This window comes from Rhinolophus ferrumequinum, chromosome 5 (genome assembly GCF_004115265.2).
Source record: "Rhinolophus ferrumequinum isolate MPI-CBG mRhiFer1 chromosome 5, mRhiFer1_v1.p, whole genome shotgun sequence".
Taxonomy (NCBI): domain Eukaryota; kingdom Metazoa; phylum Chordata; class Mammalia; order Chiroptera; family Rhinolophidae; genus Rhinolophus; species Rhinolophus ferrumequinum.
This window is the reverse complement of record NC_046288.1, coordinates 39,850,571-39,863,163: the sequence shown is the minus strand read 5'-3', so window position 1 is coordinate 39,863,163 and position 12,593 is coordinate 39,850,571. Positions and strand designations below refer to the sequence as shown.

The 12,593-nt window shown below is 37.4% G+C and overlaps 1 protein-coding gene and 1 pseudogene across 2 annotated transcripts in view; one reads left to right on the top strand and one right to left on the bottom strand.

Annotated features, from left to right (window-relative positions):
• The window catches only part of ARHGAP24 (Rho GTPase activating protein 24), a 701,125-nt gene that overhangs the window by 467,687 nt on the left and 220,845 nt on the right, over window positions 1–12,593 (bottom strand). The window lies entirely within an intron of this gene.
• Window positions 4,258–5,266, top strand: LOC117022169 (protein SET-like; annotated as a pseudogene).

The following is a 12,593-nucleotide window of genomic DNA, read 5'->3' as shown; positions in this document are numbered from 1 at the left end:
CGTAGGAGATGACAGCACCTGAAGACCTCCCAGTGGGACAGGAGGTGGAAGCAGAAGACAGTGATATTGATGCTCCTGACCCTGTGTAGTCCTAGGCTAATGTGTGTGATTTGTGTTTTAGTTAAAAAAAAAATAAAAACTTTTTAAATTAAAAGTAAAAATATAAAAACTATTTAAAAGAATAGGAAAAAAGCTTATAGAAGAAGGACATAAAGAAAATATTTTTGTGCAGCTGTACAATGTGTTTGTGTTTTAAGCTAAATGTTGTTATGAAAGAGTTGAAAAGTTAAAAAACGAAAAAGTTTATAAAGTTACAGTAAGCTAAGGTTAATTTATTATTGAAGGGAACATTGTTTATGAATGTACTGTAGCCTGAGTGTACAGTGTTTATAAAGTCAACAGTAGTGTACACTAGTGTCCTAGGCCCTCACAGTCACTCACTGACTCACCCAGAACAACTTCCACTCCTGCAAGCTTCATGCATGGTAAGGGCCCTAAATAAATATACCATTATTTTATCTTTTATACCATATTTTTATTGTGACTTTCCTGTGTTTAGATACGTCTAGATAAACAAATACCACTGTGTTAAATTGCCTACATATTCTATACAGTAACATGCTGTATGAGTTTGAAGACTAGGTGCAGAAGAAGGCTGTACCACATAGCCTAGGTGTGGAGTAGGCTTTACCATCTAGGTTTGTGTAAGTGCATTCTATGATGTTCGCACGATGACAAAATCTAATGACGCATTTCTCAGAACATATCCCGCCATTAGGCATCACATGACTGTATATGGATAAACTTATTCATGGTAAAAACTTTGCGTTTGAATTGTATTGAGGTAAGATTAGTGACCCTATGATTGCATTTATTTAATAGCTGCAAGGATGCCCCATGAAAAGAGCCCTTTTCAGGATGAAGCATACTACGCTCAAATGTAAACTAATAGTCCATAAAAACACAGCTTTGTTAAAACCTAAGACAAATTTATGGAATAATCCCTTATTAGGCTACTGAATGATCTTTAGTAAGTCAAACTATGGATATGTATCAGAACTTTGTGATTTTAGAGCAGGCGTGAATCTTTAAAATAAAAAAGTCATTTACTTAAAAGGATGCAATAAGAAGATTAATAAATTATCTAAATTGAGTGATGCTTATTAACATCATTGGTCATTCCTGAGGCCAATAAAGTCAAGATTTATTTACTATATGAAGAGCCTTTTAATTATTCATTACATAAAGCCTGAATAGTCACAAAATTAGGACAAATACTAAATATCCAGCTTTATTCTACCTTTAACTTAATTTTGTTCCAATTACAAATACAAATAACTAAAGTAGAAATTTGTGATAAGTTATAAGGAAAACATTCTCATGGAAAGAGCAAGTAGGTGCCCAAAGTATTGATATCTGCACTACAGTAAACCACTTTCCTTTTCTCCAATTTCCTGCTCAGATAAACATCCCAAGGAGAAGTTGCAGAAACTTGAGGATCTATCTTTTCCTACTCTAGATTTCCAATACCGGTGGCCCTATCCTGGGGAGCGAGGGGAGAGGAAAGACAAGAATAAAGCAGCTTTGTCTGAGAACTGAAACATCATAAGATCAAACAAAAATCCACAAATATTGCCCCTAGGTATGTAGAACTTGTGACTACTAAAATGAAAATTACTACTAAATTCATAGAACTTTTGTGTCATTATGCCTTTGACTAATCGATGGGATACTAAAAATTTATATGTGAGGAGACATTTAAATACTTTGACATTAAAAAGGATTCCCAATAGTTGAGAAAAGACTGGGGAACTTTGCCTTAGACTGTCCTCTCTCCTTTAGTGTAAATATTGTTCTTTGAAGGTGGAAGAGTTGTGCAGGGAGGAATAATACATATTGGTTGTAACTACTCTTCTCAAATAGCACACATAGCATTAATTCAATAAACAATCTTCTGCAGAGCAGTCAGGGCCACAGCTATTTCTAGAGTCCACAGTCTAAATATCCTGCCACTACAGTTTTTTCCAACTGGGACATGAGACACATGCATAGTAGGTTCCTTATAAAAACTATTGAGGTGGTTTCAAAATAGCTTATTATTGCTACCTTTAATGGAACTCATTAAAGTGGCTGTATGAGCCTATCTATATAGTTGCACCATAATTAACTCAATTTTAATTAACTTGATCTTTTTTAACAATACTAATAAACTGTGCTCTGACCTTATCTTAACCTTGGATCTTCCAGTACAGAATTTAGACATTGAAACATTTTTATTTCTTTTTTTAATTACTATAGTGAAACTGAACAAATTGCATTATTAAAATTGCCTGATTTCTGTTTTATCAATTAGTCTTTCATTATCAACTTTCAATATATTTATGTTCCAAGAGGATTTTAACTGTACCTCTGCCTGATGACGAGCTTCATATCACAGGACACAAGGGCTCTAGCATGAAAAATGCATATATTGATGTTTGCATATTATAAGTAAATACTCAGGTTCAAATGTTTTATAACATACTCATAAACCTGTCGGACATTTTGAGCCTTTGGAGATAATGAGGGCTATTTAAAAATGGAAGTGCTCAAATCTCATAGTTCAATGTTCAATGCAATCTGGAATACTATTAATATGAGTTTATGAGATCTGAAAATAAAACACATACCAGCATATGCATAGGCACTTTACCCAATGCAGTTGTAAAAGGTGGGACCAAGAGGCTGGAATAAAACACTCCAAAAATGTCATCAATGCTAAGTAACTTCCTAGAAACTCAACAGGAAGCTGATCCATCTATTCTACAAGAACCATTGATTTTTCCCTGGAGACTCTTATTTTTTGTTAGTCTTTGCCACCATTTTCTTCAAGAGTCTATTCTTCACTTGCTGGCTGACCTCTTGCCATTATTTATACATAATGTTCTAATAATGGATTCAGATTTGCTTGATCCTTCTTAATCAATCGGAGTTCTCCTTACCAGAGATTTCCTTCTCAGGTGTCCACCCATTTCCCCATTTATCCCATAAGTCTGTCCTCTCCAGCTGGGAGTCATTAGTGTCATCATGGTATACTACAGAATTGTTTTGAACATAAAATTATTACAAGTGAACTAAAAATCGCATTGCCTGACACATGGAACACAATACATGGGGCTATTATTTTACCTACCATTCAGCCTTGGACATCATCTGTTGAATCTCTGCTACTTTAACACCCACAGTTCATTCCCCAAATGAAAACACCCAATTTGTTCATTCCTTAAATGCTTTCTGAGACCTTGACCTTCATGACTCCTCAAGACATGACAGTCCAGAAACAAAATTGCACTGATTATACAAATACTAAGGTGGTCAATATATTCATTACAAACATTTGTGGCCATGCTGGGAAAAGCAAAGATTTCAAACATGAAAATCAGGAAGATGTTCTTTGACACGATAACAGATTATGTCAGGTATCTGCTATATCTAATCCAAGAAAGCATAATGCTGTCCACATTTTCAATTAGGTAGTTTATAATTAAGTCTACAACTGATTTATGCACAACTTTTTAATTTAAATGGCTGAGTGAATTTTTCCATCCTATCCATGGAATTCCTCTACTTTCCTTTTTGATCATTTTCTACCACTCATCCCTGTTTTACAAACCAATCCAAAAATAACCCAGGATGGGTTTTACAGAGCTAGGGAAGGACTGCTGAGGACAAAGAGAAAATGGGATGGCAGTTCTCTCTCTCACAGGCCCTGTCCAACTCTTCTTTTCCTTCTTGCTCCTCTCTCAGAGGATCCCCACATTCACACTTGAATGCCTGCTCTGACTTCTGGGACAGAATTTCTAGGATGGCCTTTCTTATAAAAACTGACACTATATTCTCTCCTAGGTGCTTAATTCAGCCTGTCATGTGCCTAAATCTTGATGTGATTGAGAGGAGGGGATATGATTCCCAACCCCGTTGTCTAATTTCAGAGATGGGTCCCACTGATTTAGGACTAGAGCACAAGTTCTTCCCTGAGACTAAACAGAAAGAGGACCAGAACTAGACCTAAAAGAGTGACTTTCCCTTGCCTCTTTCCCTTTTTTGCTAAAAAGGAAGAAACAACAATAACAACAAAAGCCTATCTATTAACTTTAGAGAGAGGTTATAAGACCAAAATTGCAGAGACTGTTTTGTCACAGCCCACAGGGGTGAAAAGAAATCCTTGTTAAAAGGAAAGGCCAAGTTCTCAGCTTCTTCCTGACGTTCATCCTCCTTTGGGTCTCGTTCTCTGACTTTCCTCACAGTATGGCCCCCAAACACCAGTCTTCACTCCCACCTCAAACGAAGAAACTAAGACTGCCTCCTGCCCCCAAGCCGGAGAAGACATTGATCTCTCTGGACTTGCCGAAGGAAGAAAAAGAACAGCAAGAAGCAATTGAACATATTGATGAAGTACAAAATGAAATAGACAGACTTAATGAACAAGCCAGTGAGGAGATTTTGAAAGTAGAACAGAAGAAATATAACAAACTCCGCCAACCATTTTTTCAGAAGAGGTCCAAATTGATCACCAAAATCCCAAATTTTGGGGTAACAACATTTGTCAACCATCCACAAGTGTCTGCACTGCTTGGGGAAGAAGATGAGGAAGCGCTGCATTATTTGACAAGAGTTGAAGTGACAGAATTTGAAGATATAAAATCAGGTTACAGAATAGATTTTTATTTTGATGAAAATCCTTACTTCAAAAATAAATTTCTCTCCAAAGAATTTCATCTGAATGAGAGTGGTGATCCATCTTCAAAGTCCACTGAAATCAAATGGAAATCTGGAAAGAATCTGACGAAACATTTAAGTCCAACACAATAAAGCCAGCAGGAAGAGACAGCATGAGGAAGCAGAGAGCTTCTTTACCTGGTTTACTGACCATTCTGATGCAGGTGCAGATGAGTTAGGAGAAGTCATCAAAGATGATATTTGGCCAAATCAGCTACAGTACTACTTGGTTCCTGAAGTGGATGAGGAAGAAGGAGAAGAGGATTTTGAAGATAACGAAGAAGAAGAAGGATCGGAAGATATTGATGAAGAAGGGGATGAGGATGAAGGTGAAGAAGACGAAGATGATAATGAGGGGGAGGAAGGAGAGGAAGATGAAGGAGAAGATGACTAATGGAACATTGATGGATTCCAACCTTTTTTAATTTTCTCCAGTCCCTGGGAGCAAGTTGCACTCTTTTTTTTTTTTTCTCTTCTGCTCAGTCGCCCTGTTTTTGAGGTCTCTTTTCTCTCCTTTACACCATGGTTCTCACCTTATTTGGGGGGAAATAACTGCAGCAGAATACATTGGGAAAAGAATCTCTGACCCTTTCTGTTCTAAATTCATTTTTATCCCTTCCTGTCTCAACAAAAACTATATGGAATCAACACCACCGTGCTCTGTGGGAAAAAAGAAAAACCTTCTGCTCCCTTAGCTCTGCTGGAAGCTGGAGGGTGGTAGGCCCTTGTGTAGTAGTGCATAGAATTCTAGCTTTTTTTCCTCCTTTCTCTGTATATTGGGCTCAGAGATTACACTGTGTCTCTATGTGAATATGGAGAATTAGCATTTACCAACATGTATCTGTCTACTTCCTCTCGTTTTAAAAAAGAAAAAATAAATTAAAAATGGGGTTATAGAAGGTCAGCAAAGAGTGGGTTTGAGATGTTTGGGTGGGTTAAGTGGGCATTTTGACAACATGGCTTCTCCTTTGGCATGTTTAATTGTGATGTTTAACGGACATCCTTGCATTTTAAGATGACACTTTTAAAACAAAATTTTCTCCTAATGATGACGTGAGCCCTGCCACTTGATGGGCAAATCAGCAGAAGCTGTAGGATCTTATTCGGAATTGATATCCTCTATTGTCATTTTGTTCTTCTTTATTTTTAAATTTTCTTTTTGTTTCACTGGAAAGGAAAGATGATGCTCAGTTTTAAACATCAAAAGTGTACACATTGCTTTGTTACAATAAAACTAAACATGTACACACACACACACATACACACACACATACACAAAGGAAAGGACACTAGTTGTTACAAAGAAAAGTAAAAGCTCAAGTGAGAGGAGGAAAACAAGGCAGGAAGCAAGCTTGAAATTGCCTTGAAGGGTTTTCCGTGCCCCCAGGTTGCTCTGGATCCTTGCCTGCCCCGCTCAGAACTGGGAGAGTCCTCAGTTCAGCTACTTAGTAGTCATGTGCATAGGATGCTGGGAAACCATCTACCCTAGTGTCACATTTACAGCAGCAGGTAATACATTCCTAATAACTTTTATTGAAATTATAAACACATTTTTTTACATAATTATTATTCACATGGAGGATAGGTTCCAGAACATTTCTGTGTGTTGGGATTACATTTATATATGACCTTTGAAATAATACCAATGTATTTTTATTTCTAGTATTCCCTTCTCATCTGTGCCTCCAAGGTTTGAGTTCATTGGCCTCAGGGAAGGGATGATACTTTGGTCTCAGGCAAGGGATTGTGATTTAGAGATAGCTTTTTAACTATAGTCTAGAAAGAATTCCCCAATGTGGAGAAAGAGAGAAGATGACAGAGATGTGATGAGAGACAGTGTGAGAGACAAAGGAATGAGATGCAGAGCAAGCAACACACGTACTTGGGAAAAGTCATTGACCTGAGATCTCCAAGCGTGCACCTAAATAAGCATGTCTACTACTCCCATTCAGGCGTTCCCTGGGAAGTGAGTTCACATATGGTCCAGTTTCCACCCCAGTGAACAACATATGAGGTCAGACAATTAAGTTCATGAACTCATCTTAGAAAAAGTGCAACATACTTCATTGCTAAATATTACTATGGTCATCTTCGAAGTACTCCCCTTGGGAAGCTATGTACTGAGGCTAGTCCACCCTTCAAAGCAATTTTGGAACTCTTTTCCTGGAATGGCCTTCAGAGCTGTCGTCATATTACCCTTGATGTCCTGAATGAAATCAAAATGTCTTCCTTTCAATATTTCTTTTATCTTCGGGTAAAGAAAGAAGTCACTGGGGGCCAGATCAGGTGAGGAGGGAGGGTGTTCCAATACAGTTATCTGTTTACTGGCTAAAAACTCCCTCACAGACAGTGCCGTCTGAGCTGGTGCATTGTCGCGATGCATGAGCCATGAATTGCTGGTGAAAAGTTCAGGTCGTTTTCATCTAACTTTTTCACACAGCACTTCCAAATAGTAAACTTGGTTAACTGTTGGTCCATTTGGTACAAATTCATAGTGAATAATCCCTCTGATATCAAAAAAGTTTAGCAACACCATTGCAACAAGTTCACAAACTTAATTGTCAGACATTCGTATATCAGGCACCCAGAGAAACTATGCTTCTAGTCTCTCCCTTTGATAGTCCATCACTCTCTATCCATCCAGCAGAAAACCTACCATCTGCTCAAGATTTTGCTCAGTTCTTATGTTACCTTATGTTACCTTCCACATGGACCACCTTCTTTCAACCCTAAACTTGTAAATAGGTGAATGGCAGCACTGAAAGGTAAAGAAAGTTTTTCTGGAAAATTAAAGAGGGTGGTGGGTAGGAGGGAATGTCCTCCCAAATGTATATATCATTATGTTTCAGGCGCCTTAATGTGTAAAATCAGACATTGTGGTCATGCTTAGGAATTTTGTCTTCATTCTAAGAGTTTTTATTTCATTCTAAGATACTGAAGGGTCTAAGAAAGAAATTGACATGATCAAATTGTGTGTAGAGTAGTAGCAGTGTAAAGAATGGTGGGTCTGATGAGAGAGAATATGAGTTAGTAACATTTATTAAGAACTTATTATTTTGGTCTCAGAATTATGCTAGACCCTTTGTGTATATTGTCTCACTTGATTCTTTAACCAACAGTAGGAAGTCTGGAAGAAATTAACGTTCAGAGATGTTAAGTGACAGGCCTGAAGTTACCTATAGCATAAGCAAATAGTTCTCGGGTAAGAACCTAAGTCTGTAGAAAACTTAGTGCTTTTTCCTTTAGTTCACCTTCTCTCTTAACTTCCCCAAACCTAATTTAGAAACAGGCATTAACAACCTTTCCACAATTGGGGTTTGGTTGTCATGGACACCAACCATACTATACTTTGTTTCCAGTTTCAAAAGAAATCCCTTAAGCACTAGTCCTCATTACCAATAATGATTCAATCAGAAATGAGTTCTGAACAGTAATCAGTCTTCTCATACCCAAATCAAGCACACCTCATTTCAACATTTTGGAAACAGGTATATAAAGACTGAAATTCATGTGATGAAGCACCACAGAGAAAACTGAAGCAAGTCAGCTACAACCACAGGGAGAGACTGGATTTTACAAGGATAGTCTTGGAGAGGAAGCAATAATCACAGAGAGATAATTCTGACCTTTAATCACCTGAAAAGCAACTTGCTCTCTATATTCATGAGATCAAGGATCCGGACTTCAAGACCAGGAAGCAGTCTCCATGAGAATAAGAAAGGTAGGCAGCAGCTGAGTCCAATTTCAAATAGTCAAACCTCCAAGAGCAGAAGGTGGCAAGAGGCTCAAAGTCCATGCAAACAATAAGCACTCGGGAGATCCTTACAAGTTGACTAAGCAGCTAGAAGCATGTGGCCAAAGGGCCAAGAAAGGGTCAACCACCAATGAGTATATGGCATTGTAGGAGTGAAGAGCAAGCAGGCAAGAAAACAGATTTCCAGCCCCTGCCATGTGGAAAATGCTCTTTAAAAGGAACAGCTGTCCTTTTAACTTCACTCTGAAATTCTCAGTGTGAGCCTAGATACTGTAGTCTGGAGACTGAGTCCTTGAGAATGGAAACCACGGCAGCAAAGATATTTTCAGGTGAGGATGGAGACAACGATCGTGCATGCAGCCTACAAGGGAAAATGGTTTAGTTTAATAGCTACTGAGCTTGTGAATCGCTAATAGAAAATTGTCAATGAAGGCTAGATTACCTGTCACAAATTCCAGGATCATTATCTGCATATACAAACTTCAATAAATAGACATTAACATTGTATTTGCATATTTTTGTGGTTAATTCTAGACCCATCCAACTCTCCCTTTTTAAAAGTAATTTGTAGAGGCTGGGCTGGAAACCTAATGCAGGAGGTGATAAAGTACTATTTAATGCTCACTGCCTATACATATTTTGAAGTAGGCGAGAGTTTTTGAAGAGAAATTTGAAGTGACTTTCCTTTTGTGTCTGGGACACGCTGGAAAGGCTTGACATAAAAAAGGCTTGATTTTTATCAGTTGTATGTTCTTCATTGGAGAATATTGTTTACAACTGATGGATTCCAGAATGTTGGAAAACAAGATGATCTCCAGTGAGTACATGGCCAAAAAGCAGGTAGGGAGCGAGAGAGAAAGAGACTAGTAAAGGTGGCTGTATACATGTTCTAACCTAAAGAAGGCTGGTTCAATGGTGAATGTTGCTCTCAGACGTGGAAGATTTGAGCTTAGATTATGTCTTTTTTTCCTTTTGCTAGTACCTTAAAATCAGAAAACTTTACTTTGCTGCTGAAGCCCATAAGAGCAAAGGAAAGAACTGGCCCTGAATTATGGTGGACTATTCATGACTTGTAACCCCTTGACATGTACTTATTCTGCAAAACTCTCTGCCCTCTCCTCCCATCATAGATACCATCACCATTGGCAAATGATGCCGAAAGATGTCAGGATTTTTTGTTATTTCCTAACATTTTATTTTACCTACTATTTTATAATACTTTTATTTAATGAATAATAATACTTTTGAGAATGAAAATCTATCTCTATCTACTGTGCTAAAGTGAATATGATAAAAGATTCTCGTTGTATTGTTGGCCTGAAGAAAGTACAGACAAGACACAGAATAAAGTAGCAGAAGCAACGACCAAGAAGATAGCTTCAACTAAGAAAATGTCAGAGTCTGACTGAATTGTAGTCCCCTTTGTCGAGCTTCCCCTCCTGGGAACTTTACTCATGTGCTGGAGTGGAGCAGTGTGTGTTTTGTAGTCCATTCACACAAACTTAACTTTTATCTCAACAAGGCTAAATAAAATAAGCTCCTTAAAGCCAAAAACATTGACATATTTACCCCAAAATGTCTACCACAATTATGAGTACACATAATTATGAGTACATAAACTGACTCTAATAATTTGTGGGCTGATTGAGTAACGTATGAATGTATTAAAGCCTGCAAATGGCAGAGAGCAGTATATAATTTTTGTGACACTCCATGAAATAGATGGGACCTAAAAAATTAATGCATCCCATTGAGGGGAATGTGACCCCAAAAAATGGAAGCACACAAATGCAGGCAGGAATAAGTAAGTCTCTAAGTATTTTAACTGTTGACCTTTAGGAGGGAGGAAACCAGGAAGGAAGGTCCAGAGCTGGACATTTATTTTCTCCCAGGGAACTAAAAGAGCTATTTTCTCTTAGGGAGGGAAGCCATTTGGAACAGTAAAAGGTTCAAAGTTCAGGAGACCTGGGCCAAAAAATTAAACAGTGGGGATGCCAGGGATGGGTGAACCAACAACGCAGACATACACAGGAAAGCCAGGGCCAACTTGACATCGCGCTGGAGCATGTAAGATTGCTGGGAATTTGGCAAAGCCAGAGCACCAAGTTGAGCAACGAGAAGCAAGGACAGAGCCAAAAGCCAATAGGGAGTAAACAATGTCAATGTGGCAGGATGAAGTCATTATTTTGTGAGATCTCAACTATGCATACAAAGTTGTTGGTGATTAATATGTTTTGAAATGACAATCTAGACATTTTCCTATTTCTAAGGTGGTCATAGATTCCCAGGGTCTTGCCCAGGTTAGGTTTTGACAGTTCCATAGGAACTTTTGTCCATATCCTACCCCCGACTTCCCTTGTGTTTATTCCCACTGTGTCTCTCTGCTCTTGCTCCTAACAATGACGTTATTCTCAATGAGCCCAACCTGGGGGGAAAGTATGTATAGCACACAATTCTTTTGGATTCTGTGTCAGAAGCAGCAAGCAGCACAATCACTTGGAAGTCCTAAGATCATTTTTTCCTAAAATGATAGCTCTGAAATTCCGTTAGTTTATTCCATGACTAGGGATGCAAACAGCCTGACTGCTTTAAAGATCATTACTTAAAATATAAAGCATGCCTTTAAAAATTTTTAATAAAATTTTTGATTACCATGAAAAATGTAAAACTTTAATTCCATCTCTTACTATAATTCAAATCATATTTATTTTATTTTGTCTATTACTTCTTTTTACATGTCAATTTTCTGTTCAATAATTTTTTTCCTTTACTTTAAGAAGCATACTCTACTATCTCTCCTTCTCATCCCATTTTCACTACTCTGAACAAGGAATGTTGACAGATAAGAAATTAAACTGCAGAGCATTTATTAAAACATTTAAAAACTTCAATAAGTTCACTCTCATTCTAAAACAAAATCTCTGGGAATACAAGAAAATAATGCACAAAGTAAGATGGTGAAGGATCGTGGTTTATAATTTTAAATGACCGAGCAGCAGATAATTATTTATAAGTCATACATGTTGAAAATATCACATGAACTCACTCTCTTCCGTATGAATCACATTGATGAGCATATAAGCCTGTGAAGAGCAGAGTCTAAATGCAAGTTTTCAGTTGAACGTGTGACGATGCAGGGCATCAAAGACTGCAACTGATCACATTAAAATAAAACAAAACCAAGTTTCTGAATATATTAACGACAAAATATGCCAAAGCAGATCTATATGATCTACTAAGTTAAATGTCTAACAGATAAAAATACTACCTGAAGTTAATAAAATAAGAAATTCGAGGTAAATACTGAACTTCCTAACATTCAGTGTCAGCTAACAACATAAAAGTTGCCATGTAAGAAAGAATATTAAAAAATGATTCCCTGTCCCATTTGGGAGACCACCTCAGGGATGATGTAGATGCCTGATCACTGCACTGTACACCTGAAGCTGAAGCTGAACAATAATGAATGCCAACTATAATTTTATATATATATATATATATACATATATATATATATATATGTATGTATATACTTACAAGAAGTGGAGTACAGCATTAGGAATAGAGACAGTGGAAATGTAATGGCTCTGCGCGATGTCAGAGGGATAGTGGATGGGGGAGGGGGTTCACACAGTGTGAGGGATAGAAATGATAAACGTCTAAGTACTACTTTGTCTTGTGCACCTGAAACTAATAAAAAAAATGATACCCTTTTAGAAAAACTAATATAAATATGTTAACATTCCATTTTGAAATGAACAGTTTTACATCTGGGTAAGCAGAAGCATGGAATATATGTACACACTGATACATAGAGATTAGAGGAAAAACAAATGTTTCCCAGAATCCATTCTCTGTGATGGCTGGAATTCACAGAACCAGGATGCTCTGACTTTGGAATTGATTTGCTGTGTTTGTCCCACTCACCCCTGTTAATAAGAAGAAATAGTGAGACTTTCCTATTGCTATTTTGAACTTTTGGAATTTCTGCTACTAGTAGTCACACAAGGATCTAGTGCAGTTCACCTCTTTCTCCTTTTGACTTTGCTTACTATCACTGTCTGGAAATGTGTATATATAT